We start from the raw sequence: 11872 nt of genomic DNA on the forward strand, positions 1-11872 counted from the left end.
GGCTAGCAGGAGCTCAGGCCTGGGATGCCCTTTTTCACTCCCGGGTTCAGTTTGCAGGTTCACTGTGTCCCCTTCCCTCCGACTCCAGTAGTTTTCTCATTGCACAGTGCAGTTCAGGGGAGGCCACCCCCGCTCTCCAAGCCTGGTGGAATCGTGGAATGGCTCCTGCCCCAGAGTGACTGGCTGCAAGCGCTCATGGGTAGGCTCCCTGCTCTGCGAGCTCCCGCCGCCGGCCGCCTTAAAACCCAACTCTGAAGGTGGGAGCAGCGCACGCACGGGGGCGCCTGGGGGGGTCTGCGTTCCACGGCTTTGGGGGAGGCACCGTCATTTTAGCCTGCGCACCTCTCAGGGGAGGCCAAATCCCTGAAGGCCCAGCAAGCTACGGAGGGGGTGGTTATTAATTACGCCAGGCTAGGCCCAATGCCTCTAACCCTCAGACGTCCTGCGGATTTTATTTGCACACAATGGACGTAATTTGCTCTGTCAAAAAAAAAAAAAAAAAAAAAAAAAGAAAGAAAAAAGAAAAGAAAAGGTGTGGGCATGGCAGATATTTGAAGAGGAGGTGGAGGGGAGAAGGCGGAAGGGAAGAGAGCTGAGGAAAAAAGTTTGAAAATGCCTTGAACTATTCACTGTCGAGATGGCTAATCAGTATTGAGGCCGGAGGGCAGGCGGGCCGCCTTTCACCACCGCTTTCCTTTCATCTCTGGCTCGGCGGAGGCGCTCAATTAAAAGCCTATCAGTTTGTAAGTAAATCAACGCCTATCAGAGTTGTCACATCAAACAAAACGATTATTATTGCAGCCCGCCTCCCCTATTAATCTCCCTCGAAGATAATCCGGCTGACAGGTCAGGCCCGGCGAGCTGGAAAGCCTGGCCCAGAGCGCCCTAAGAGTCCTGGACTGGCGCACACCCCCAGGGGTCTTTGCACCCGGTTCTGTTCTGCCTAGCAACCCCCCTTGGAGGGGTGAGGGAAAGAGCAAGCTGAGGCCTCTGGCCTTGGTCCCTGCCCACCAGACCAGCAGGTCCAGGATTCCCGAGGCTGCGGAGGTGACGGTCACACCCTCACACCCCAGCCTAACCGCTTTTCAAACCTGCAAGGCGTGGGGCGGGACGAGCGGCCTGTCTTAGGCCTGGGACCTCGAGATAGAATGCACTCTTCTAGGTTCGCCTCTTTGAATTTGCTTGTTTTAAAATTTCCACTCTCTCTTCTTTTTGTTTCCATTATAGTTTTTTCTTTTTGACTCTCTGAACCTTTCCCTCTTCATTTCCTCCTTTCCATTCTCCGATATGTTAGAGAACATTTCATATTGTCTTACCCACCCAACGTATAAACTTCCACAAATCATGTCCGCTGGAGGAGGGCGTTCTCGGGGCCCGGGTTATTTGTCTCGCGGCTGGAGCGTGCACAAGTCCAAAGATTTCCTGCAAAAATGGCCTCTGGTTTCTTCAAGTAGGGACTTTTAGAGGCTTTTCACTCCCTTGAGGGTTTTGTGTGTTTGGGGGCAGGGAGGTAATTTAGCCATTGCAGGATAGTTAAATATGTGGGCTGTTGCAAGCCCCTGTTTGGAGTTAGTATTTTGCCTCGGAATTTCACAGTTCCAGCCTCACTGACCTGGGCAATAGCCTCCGTGGAGCTTCACGACTGCCTTCAGACCCGCAGGGCACTGGGATTTCAGCACTTAGTGTATGGAGTGCCCAGGATTTCCTAAGTAAATACACCAGTTTACTGTTTCCATGGCCTCAAGGCTAGGAGGGGTCTGGCTTCTGGCCTCCCGAATTGTGGCCTTTTTCTTGGTGTCTCTGGCCTCCCGCTCTGCTAATGTCTTGGAACTGAGTAACCACCCATCCTTTTCTGTGTCATGCTCTTGTCCAAACTCAGACCCAAATGGCCATTGCCAGAGCTGGACTAAGCCAGGATTGAAAGCTGGCTGAAGTGTCTGAGGAGAAACGGTTGTTGAAGGGGCCCAGGGCCTGCTAGTTTAAATGCCAGCTCTCCTCTAAGGCACTTTCTGGGGTATTCATCCATGAGAACCCCAAAGGTTCTCTGCAGCTGAACTGAGCCTCTCCGAGAAGCAGCAGCTCTTTGGGATTGAAGGCACCAAACAGCCTGAAATAGGTCTTGTTGGCTGTTTTGGTGCTCTGGGCTGCAGGACTGGGGATCCCCACAGAAGGCCCCCCAAGTCCCTCAATTTGTCCTCACTCTCCAGTCTTATGAAAAGAATTAATTCCTAAGCTCAGAAATACTACATATTCATATATGCATATATATATGAATGACACGCCGGGCTCAGCTATCTGCCTTCCTCCTTTTCTTATGCATTTATTTATGCCACCTTCACTGCGCTACAGATACTTACAGAGCTATAGACAGCTGTAGAAAATAGTCACTGGGTGGTTATTTAGACGGAAGTTCTGTCTTGGGCCCCGATAACACTCATACAAAGGATGTAAAAAAACAAACAAACAAACAAAAAAACCAAAAAACATCACATGTAAAAAACAAACTAAATACTGCTTTAAAAATTTTCCAACTTAATTATATTTTCACACATTTATAATTTAAGAATATATATATGTATATATTTTATTCTGTAGGTCTCAATTTCCAGACGTGTTGTGTGTCCTTGAAGCCAGAAGCAATGGTGTTAGTACTGAGCGCCACGATGTTTGTGTAATTTTATATTCACATGTATAAAGCTTACACATGACTCCGTAATAAATTCAACCTTGTCACTTTTAGAATCGACAGGCTTTCTCTGGCCGTCGCTGGAGCTACATTAAACCGAGTAAGTCCAGCCAGTAGGCAACGGATTGGAAATGGCTCCCGGCTGGCATGTACCAGTGAGCCTCGTCAGTCACAGGAGCGAGATGGCTCCCGGTGCCCGAGAGGCAGTGGGTCCAGCCGCCGTTCGTTGGCGCTCACAGGCTGCCTGGCCTCTCGCAGCCCTGCTGGGCCTAGCAGCCCCCACAGCTGCTCAAGCTCTGGAGCCTACGGGGCTTCTTACAGGGCAGAGTCCGCCCCCAGCGAAAACTGAAAGCAAATTCCACCGCAGTCTGAACTTTGCTTCAAGCAAGTTTCTCCAGAGAGTAAGTGGAGGCTGAGTTAGTGTGAGCCCGACGAGGGAGGGTGCCCGGTGACCTAGCTTGGCCAGAGGCAAAGTGAAGGCACCCCTCCTTCCTCCCGCCCTCGGCCAGACGAGGTTCGGAGATTTTCAGACTGCCGCAGACGCCTCGCAGGGGCGGCAGTAGTCGGAGCGGGGAGGGGGTGGGGAGGAAGAGTAGCTCTGGAGGAGCGGTACAGAGCCTTGCCCCAAATCGTCCGCCCAGTACAGCCCGAGAGGATCTGAGCTCCGGTCACCTTCGCGGGAGGAAGGCTTAGAGCCCGCCTAAGCGGTCCCCTGCCTATCTCTCTGCCCGAACTTCCAGCCAGAGTTTGGGTAACCTGGGGCCCCCTGCAGCAAGCGTCCAGGCCTCGGCTGAGGGCGCGTAGGGCCACTCCTGGGTCGCCTCGGCCTGAGCCTCCGAAGGAACTCGCTTCAGGAGGATGCTTGTGTGTCCCACGCGCACGTGGTTGCTCACATCCTCCCAGCCGGCCGATCCCCCTAACTCGAGGCGCTTCCCTTTGAGCTCGGCGGATGTGGAGTTCCAGCAAAGGTGTAAACTGCGCGCTTGGACTCCGGCGGGGGTTACTGCCAGTCTCTCCGCAGGGCCTGTCCCCCGGCAGGCCGTAGTGGGTGAGTGATGAGGGCAGAGAAGGGCGCCCATAAATCGCGAGTGTCAGGGCGAAAAACTCTCTTTATTGTCTGCATGATGGATGGGCCTGGGGGCGAGGCACCAAATACTTCGTATCGCCTTTAAATGGGAACACATTTTCCGCGGCCATAATTCATGTTTTTTAAATAGAAAGTTTGAAATGTTGCCTATATTTCACCGGCCCTGACATATTTATGAATCGCTCCTTGCATGCAAATATCATTATTTAAAGCGACCGAGAGCGCTCGGGGGAGGGGAGGAGGCTCGGCCCCCGGGGCATGGGAGCGGTAAACTGGGGACCTGTGAAGGAAGGGGTCCATCTCCCCGAAGGGCAGATGACAGGGCTCCGGGAAAAGCTCCGGGTAGAAGCTGCGCACGCCTTGGGGCACTGCTCCCGCGGACGACGTTGCTAGGCCTCCTGGGGAAGTTGTCTCGGCTTGGGACCAAGTGTCTCCTAGTCTGCGCGGGAACCAGAAGACAATTTGCATCCCTCTTTGAGGCAGGCATGCAACCTGAAGCCACATTTTCCAAGAAGGAAGTTAAAAAAAAAGAGTTTAACAAACACAAGTAATAATAATAATAACCCAACATGTTTCGTGTTCTTTGCCACTACATCGATTTTATTGATTTTCATTCTGCAAACCTGGGAGTGTGCGCACCCGGGCGGGGTGGCTGTCAGTACCCAGTCACCGCGCAGAGTGGCCGGGGGACAATTCTCGGGTGTCACCGCCTGACCCACCCCCACCTACTCAGCTCAACATCTCCCAGGCATGACCGGAGACTGCGCAAAACGCGGGGACACAAACGACCCGGCCCCCACGCTGGAGGGCTTCAGTCTCGCCCCTTCTATCGGCCCATCTCGAGCACCACTCCCGGGCTCCGCGCTCTCCCTTCCCACCACTGCAGGACCCAAAAGGTCCCCTTCCTCTCTCCCTGCTCCTCTTGCCCGGGAGGCGCCTCCACCTGCGCCCTCACTTGCGCACAGTTTACCTGTGAGGTTCCCAGCGGCACCAACGGCCCGCGGATAACTGAGGAGAGGTGGGGAGGGCGGGGACTTGGGAGGGGCAGAGAGCGGCCAGGGTTGCCCTCTCAAACTGCAGCTGGGCAGCTGGGCGCGGGTTTAAGCCGCTCTGGGAGCCGAATTGCGCGCAGCAGGGATCAGGCCCAAGGACGGGCTTGGGTGAACCGGGAGGCTGAGGAGGGGCGGGCACAGCAGCACTTCCGCTGGGGTGGGGCCGAGGGCTGCCGTGAGGCCCCGCCTCCTGCCGCATGACCCGCCCCGCAGTCTTCAGTCTGGGTCCCGGGGCTCCCGGAGAGTTTTTCAGTCCCAGCCCGAGGCCTGACGCCAAATCCGGGTATCACCGGAGGGCAGCGGCAGCTCCCTATTCCCATCTGCATTTATTTTCTTTTTCAGTCGTGAGAACAGAAGGACCTCATATCAGAAGACTAGGCCCCAGGTAGCACGGAAGATTTAGTCAAACTTGGTCCTTGGGTGGACTTACCTGGTCCAGAGGTCTTCAAGCTTTCTCAACCATAAGTCCCTTGGAACAGATGCGGATACAGTCGGTGCCTGCAGGGGCTCAGCTTTCAGTAAGAACAAACTTTTTTTTCCCACGTTCAGTATTTTTATTCAACTGCGTGCCATTTAATAAACTCGTATCTCATTTAAAGGAAGTGACCATTCAGGCGTAATCAGTTAGCCAAATTACTTAGCTGGAATCTGCTGTGGGTGCGGGAAACAAAACCAAGATGAAAAACAAGGAACAAAATGCTAACACTTTCTGGTAGACTGTTTTGGGCCAATACTATGAAAAAAATTTTGTGTGAAATTGAGCCCTTAAAGCAACTCTCTGAGGTAGTTGCCACGAACTTCCTGTTTTACAGACAAATTGAGTACGGAGAGGAGATGACAGCCTTGCCTTCATCACACACGTCCATCTCTTCCAGTCCTGGGGCAAGTCTTCTGAGGTCTCGGGTGTTCCCTCCGTTAACTGTAGCTTGGAGTCCAGGCCAGTGCGGAGCCAGACTGCATGGAGAAGTTGAGAGGGACCCCTGACATGGTCTCAGCATCCTGGTTCCTCGCCTGAGGTCCCAACCAGGGAGGGTCAGAGAGCTCTCTCTGGGGAGAAAAGAGGGGAAAAAGTAAAGCAGGGGCTGGGGACACAGTTGATGGAGCGCTTGCCAGGCAAACATGAAGCAGAAGACCTGGCCCCAGTCCCCAGCACTCACCACAGAAAGTAGGGGCAGAGCTGTCTTCCTGCAACCCCATCACCTGGGGGGGGAGGAGAGGCAGCCTGGGCTCCACAGTGAGTTCCTGTTCAGCATGCAGCCTTGTATAAAACAGTGACGAAACTAAGGAAAATAACAACACCCCAAACAACAACAACCCCCCCCCCCCAAAAACAAAACAAAACTAAACCAAATGGAAACTAAAAAAACTGTTTCTGAAAGCCGAGCACACCCTGGAGCTCGGTTCCTTTTGCTTAAAAAAAAGTGTGGGTATCAGCTGCTCTCAGCACCACACTGGTCTGGACTGCCACTCCTGCACAGCTGTCTTCCCTGCTCTTTGCCTCCTACTCCCATCCTGGGCTCCCACTATCCTTGGCTTCCCTTTGGTTGCTCAAACAGGCCAGGCTGCTTCCCACCTCAAGGGCTTTGCTGATGCCCTTGGTCCTCCCCTTTTACTGGCTCTTCCCTCTTTTTCCTTAGAGCTTCAAGTACACAGGACTCCAAGCACATTCCCATCTCCTGGAACCTCAGCCATAACAGGGTGTTTTGTTGAGACTTGGTCTTCTCCCGAGGATGGTAAACTCCAAGGGGTAGTAGCTGGAGCTTTCTCTTCCAAGGAATGAATGAAGATAAATAAAAATAAAATCAACTGTGTGGAATGAATGGATACTTACCTCTCAGGCTCACTCTATTTTGGGAGGGAAGCCATTAAGTCTTCTCATGTTCCAAGATTTTCTCAGTTTAGAGGGGGAAATAACACAAATCCCATGAAAAATATGACTATGCTGAGTCTATATTGTCAATGTCAACGAAGTGGCTGCTGGAGGGGTGGCTAGAGGAGTCGGGCTTCCTTGGACTCTCAGAGCGGAAGACGTGCTGATTGACAGGGTGCAGGAGGAAACATGCCCTCATGACCACGCCTCCCACTTCTGGCATGTTTTCACATCAAGGTTCTAAGGCTCTGCTGGAAAAGCTGCCTCAGCCCACCCTGGTGACCCCCTTCCTTTTGGTCCTCTTTACATATTATGGTAATCTCTGTCAGTCCCTTGCTGCTTCCATAGTGGCTCATGGTTCTGCATGTCCTCAGACTGTCTCCCTTCTGTCTGTCACACCTTCCTGGTTCATTTTTCCTGACTGCATCATTCCCATGCTCAGAAACCTTCAGTAACTTCCCACTGTCCATGCATAGCACTTAACTCTTCAAAAACATATGGTTTCTGACTACTTATAGAGAGCCTTAAGTTGCACACCAAAGTTATGTATGTTCACACCAGCCAGGAAAATACTCAAAGATATAAAAGGAAAACAAAACCAAAACCAAAACCAAAAGATTGCTCTACCCCCTCTCTGTTTCCCACTTGGTGTCCTGAGGTAGGTACCCAGTGTTAGCTGGTTTTGAGTAAATACTTTTTTGGGGGGAAGGGAGTGGGGTCAGGTTCTTCCATCATACTCAGAGGCCTGTGCATTCTAAGCACCTTACCCCTGGGTGACAGTCGGAGCCATTACTTAAAAAAAAATTTTTTTTTTTTGTGTGTGTGTGTGTGTGTGTGTGTGTATACACATGCTGGAGCACCTGTACAGACGTTAGAGGACAACTTTTAGTAATAAATTCTTTCTCTATCATGTGAGTTCTGGTGATTCAGCCCAGGCCTCTAGGCAAGACTTTGACCCACCAAACCATCTCACTGACCACCCCAATCCCCTTCACTGTCCTTGAGACATAGTTTCCTTATATAACTAAGACTGGCTTCCAGCTAATGAGCCTTTGATTCAGGCTCCCCAGTGCTGGCTAGTTGCTTTTAAACTTCACCATTATATATGTATATATGTATATATTGCATTAACCATATACATACATACAGTGCTTATTCAAGATTCTACTATCAATGTGCAAATGGGTTGCTACCATGTTTATTTAATTAATAAAATTGTGTCTATATTATTGCAACCTGTAGTTTTATTTTTGTAGGATAGATAACCAAATTACAATGTCTACACAATAGCCAAATTGAATTTCTTTTTTCTCCCCACAAGTCCTGTCTCTCTCTCTTTCTTTTTTCTCTGTGTAGGGTTGGCTGTCCTGGACATCACTCTGTAAGCCAGGCTAGCCTTGAACTCAGAGATTCCCCTGCCACTGCCTCCTAAATGCTAGAATTAAAGTACAACCACTGTCCAAACCAAGTGTTTTTTTTTTTTTTTTTTTTTTTTTTACTTCTGTCCCATGCTCAACCAACTTCTAACCCTGCAACAACCAAATCGAATACTAGTTATGCTGTTCCTCATCCTTTTCTTCTCATCCCGACAGCATAATGATGTGTCAGGTCTAGGAAGTGGTTTAAGATCAGTGTAGACCAATCAGAACCATTCTTATGGCTAGGGATGACCATGAGACTAGCTTGTGGTAAATGGGGACCACCGGGGGTGGCCAAGCCGGAGAGGAATACTGGGAAGCACTTTTGCGTCATCATCAAAGGGGATGTTGTGAGTGGTTTGGCCCTCCCCCCACTTCCCATTCTCTCTTCTCCCGTGACTTGAACCAAACATCTAGAGCTGTGGCCAGGATCTTATGACCAGAAGGAAAAGTCTAAGTATGCCGCAGAGAGAGCCTCTTACTGCTGTCACTGGGACATGGAGCCATCTTCCTTGCCAAAATCTTCCTTAAGGGAAGAAAGCCTCTATTCAAGCCAGTGAAATTGAGGGTTTTCATATTTTCAGACAAACATTAACTGTCTTAGTTAGGGCTTCATTGCTCTGAAGAGCCACCAGGACCACAGCAACTCTTATAAAGGAAAGCACTTAACTGGGGCTGGCTTACAGGTCAGAGGTTTGGTCCTTTGTCCTCATGGTGGGAAGCGTGGAAGCACGCGGTCAGACTTGGAAGAGCTGAGAGTTCTGCTTCTGGATCAGCAGGCAGCAGAAGGATACTGTATGTCATGCTGGGTGTAGCCTGAGCATAGGAGACCTCAAAGCCCACTTCCACAACGAGGCCATGTCCACTCCAATGAGGCCACACCTCCTAATAATGTCACTCCCCGCTTAGCAAGCCTCTCCAGCGGTGCTCGGCCATGGGGTTACCAGCACAGTGATCAAAAAAGGTATCTGAAACCTATTTTGGAGACTTTTGTACATGGATGGGGTGAAGGTTTAGAGGAGAAATGTGTCCTATAGTGTCTGGATTTTGAATGCTTGGTCTCTAGTTGGTCATGCTGTTTGGGGGAGGCTAAAGGAGCCAAGGCCTTGTTGGAGGAAATGCATCACACTGAAGGTAGGCTTTGGGAGTTTAAAGATCCAAGCCATTTCCTGTTTGCTGTCTCTTCTTTGTGCTTGTGGTTCAGGATGTGAGCGCTCAGCTTGCAGCTTCAGCCACCATGCCTGCTGCTCCCTGACCACAACGGACTCGTATCCCTCTGGAGCCATACACCACAAATAAACCATTCCTTCTAAAAATTGCCCTGGTCATGGTATTTATCACAGCAATAGAAAAATAACTAATACAGATGGATTTTGAAATAGCCTCGGGAGCAGGCAAGCATTCCTATGAGATGGCTTTGGTATTTTAGAATAGCAGTCTAGTGTGGAAAAAACTTTAATCTAGGTACTGCAGTGAACTAGTTAGTTCATATGAACATTGCTGTTTTTCTCTCTCTGACTTTCAGGTGTCTGAAAACTCTTTCCTAGGGACCCAGGGTCTGCTTCTAACTACTGAGGCTGAAGGGGCTGTTTTTGCCTTCTTCCTAACCTGGCAGCTGAGGCTCCACCAGCAAAATCCCCTACCTGGCCTGATTCTGAAAGGGGGAGTAGAGGATGAAGAATCATTTGGAAACCCTTGTCAGGAGAACTGAGCCTATGACAATGACTGTGACTGGGAGGGAAGGCCAAGTGGAGGGGACAGTCCCTGCTGTAATAGGAAGATCATCTGGGCAGTGGTCTAACTGGACTTGGATAGCAGCATGGCCAGCTCCATCTCCAATCCAGCCACTGCCTGTTCCTCCCTCTGTCCCTGGGTGGGTTGCTGGTTGCTGGTCTCTCTAGTTTCATGAACTTGATCCTGGCAGTCTTTGTCATCCTCCTCTTTCTTCCCTCCTCCTCCTCTCTGTCTCCTTTTCTCTTCTCCTTTCTTCTTCTCCTTTTCCTTTCTCCCTTCTCCCCCTCCTCTCCCTCTTTCTTTCCTTGAACTATTCAGAGCTGGTCTCTGTCACTTACAACCAACAGTGGCAACTGACTTGTCAGTATAGGTGTTTTCTAATCATGCATGATGGTTCTTATTTCTAGATTGTGCTGTGGGCTCCATCAAGCAGCTTGGCCGAATGCCTCTAGTTTAGCCAGGCAACGACTTCAAGGGAAAAACATGTTATAGTCAGCTTGGGTTCTGCTGAGCTGAGTGAGAGAATCATACTGATGGTTTTATTGCACCCAAATACCCATGGTGTCCCAAGAACCACTTGGGGTAGGTTCAGGACACTGCCCTGCCTACATCTTACCAAAACCCTGTGTGGAGAGAATGTGTCTGATTATGGTTTCCAAGCATTCCAAAGGACACTGCCAAGATCATCCACCTTAGGTAACACTCCAATCTGACTCTTCCCAGCAAAGCTTACATACCTCAGGATGCACACGCATCCTGGTGGAATGGTCCCTCCTGTAGACTCTGCTCAGGGCCCAGCATCCCTTGCTGCCTACACATGAGGTCATTATAAGCTTCAGCCTATGACAAGCTCTGGGGCCAGCTGCTTCAGTCCAAAAGATAGCACCATTATGACTTCACTTATAGGTGTGTGGCCAGGTGAGGGTTTTGACTGCAAGACTTTCCATTTCCCCCTCTGCAAAAATGGAAGTAATAACGGTCCCCATGTCATACAGTCAGTGGGAAGGTTAGAAAGAGAGTGTGTTCCTGGCACACGGAAAGTGCTCATGGCAGCCATTACTGTGGTCATCTGCTCTCTCTGACCTCTGAACCCTTGGAGTCCTGTCTATGTTTCTTGTCTGGCTCTTTTAATTATCTACTAATTGATGATAACTTTTATTAACTGTTTAAATTCTCCTAGTTTAACTTTGGGCTTGTGTGTGTGTATGTTCACCTTTCTAATTAGATCTTGAACTCCTCTAGGCTTGAGCCAGATGTGTTCTTTACATTCTTAAAACTGACTAACAGGGAGCTAAGTAGAAAGCAGGCATTAATTAATGAATGCTTATTAAAGTGAGTCATAAAATGTCCAATAATGGCATAGTCCTTTTACAACCAGGGTCTCCCTTAATTCCTTAATCGTTGCCAAAATTTTGTTAGGCATATACTGTTACACCCACCTTGCAGATAAAGAGACTGTGGATTCTGGGGTAAAATCACTTGCCCTGTATAGTCTCCAAGGAACCCCCTTTCAGGAATTCTCAAAATGCTTCCTTCTTGAGCTCCGTGCACTTCCCATTCTAGGCCAGGCAGCATCCCTGCCTGCCCTGATCCATGGGGCAGGAAGATGGTGATAGCCCATTCAATTTGAAAAGCTGGTTATGAAGAAGCAAGGGCACGCCCACACGTAATACCTGTCACCTAAACAGCAGGCTGACAGAACATCTGTGGGGCCACCCATCCTTTCTGGGATTGGGTTGTGGGTGACTTAGCTTTCATCTTGCTTGCCCTCAGTCTCTGCCACAAACATGCATTGTCTCTAGGGACAGGAGCTAACTATGTCACTTTGCTTCACTTGCTTGTTTAAAAGAAACAAAGAGAGACCTTCTAGTTGCATCTTGCTTAAAAAACAATGTGCCTGCCCACCTTATTGGAAGCAATTCTTTTCTTTTCCCTCCCTCTCTCCTTGCTTTCAGCCAGGTGGGAAGAGCCCCTTCCCTGGAACCTATTAGTCACAGGTTTGAGCTGCTGGGGTGGGTTGGAGAG

The sequence above is a fragment of the Meriones unguiculatus genome, chromosome 4 (genome assembly GCF_030254825.1).
Source record: "Meriones unguiculatus strain TT.TT164.6M chromosome 4, Bangor_MerUng_6.1, whole genome shotgun sequence".
In the NCBI taxonomy this organism is placed as follows: Eukaryota; Metazoa; Chordata; class Mammalia; order Rodentia; family Muridae; genus Meriones; species Meriones unguiculatus.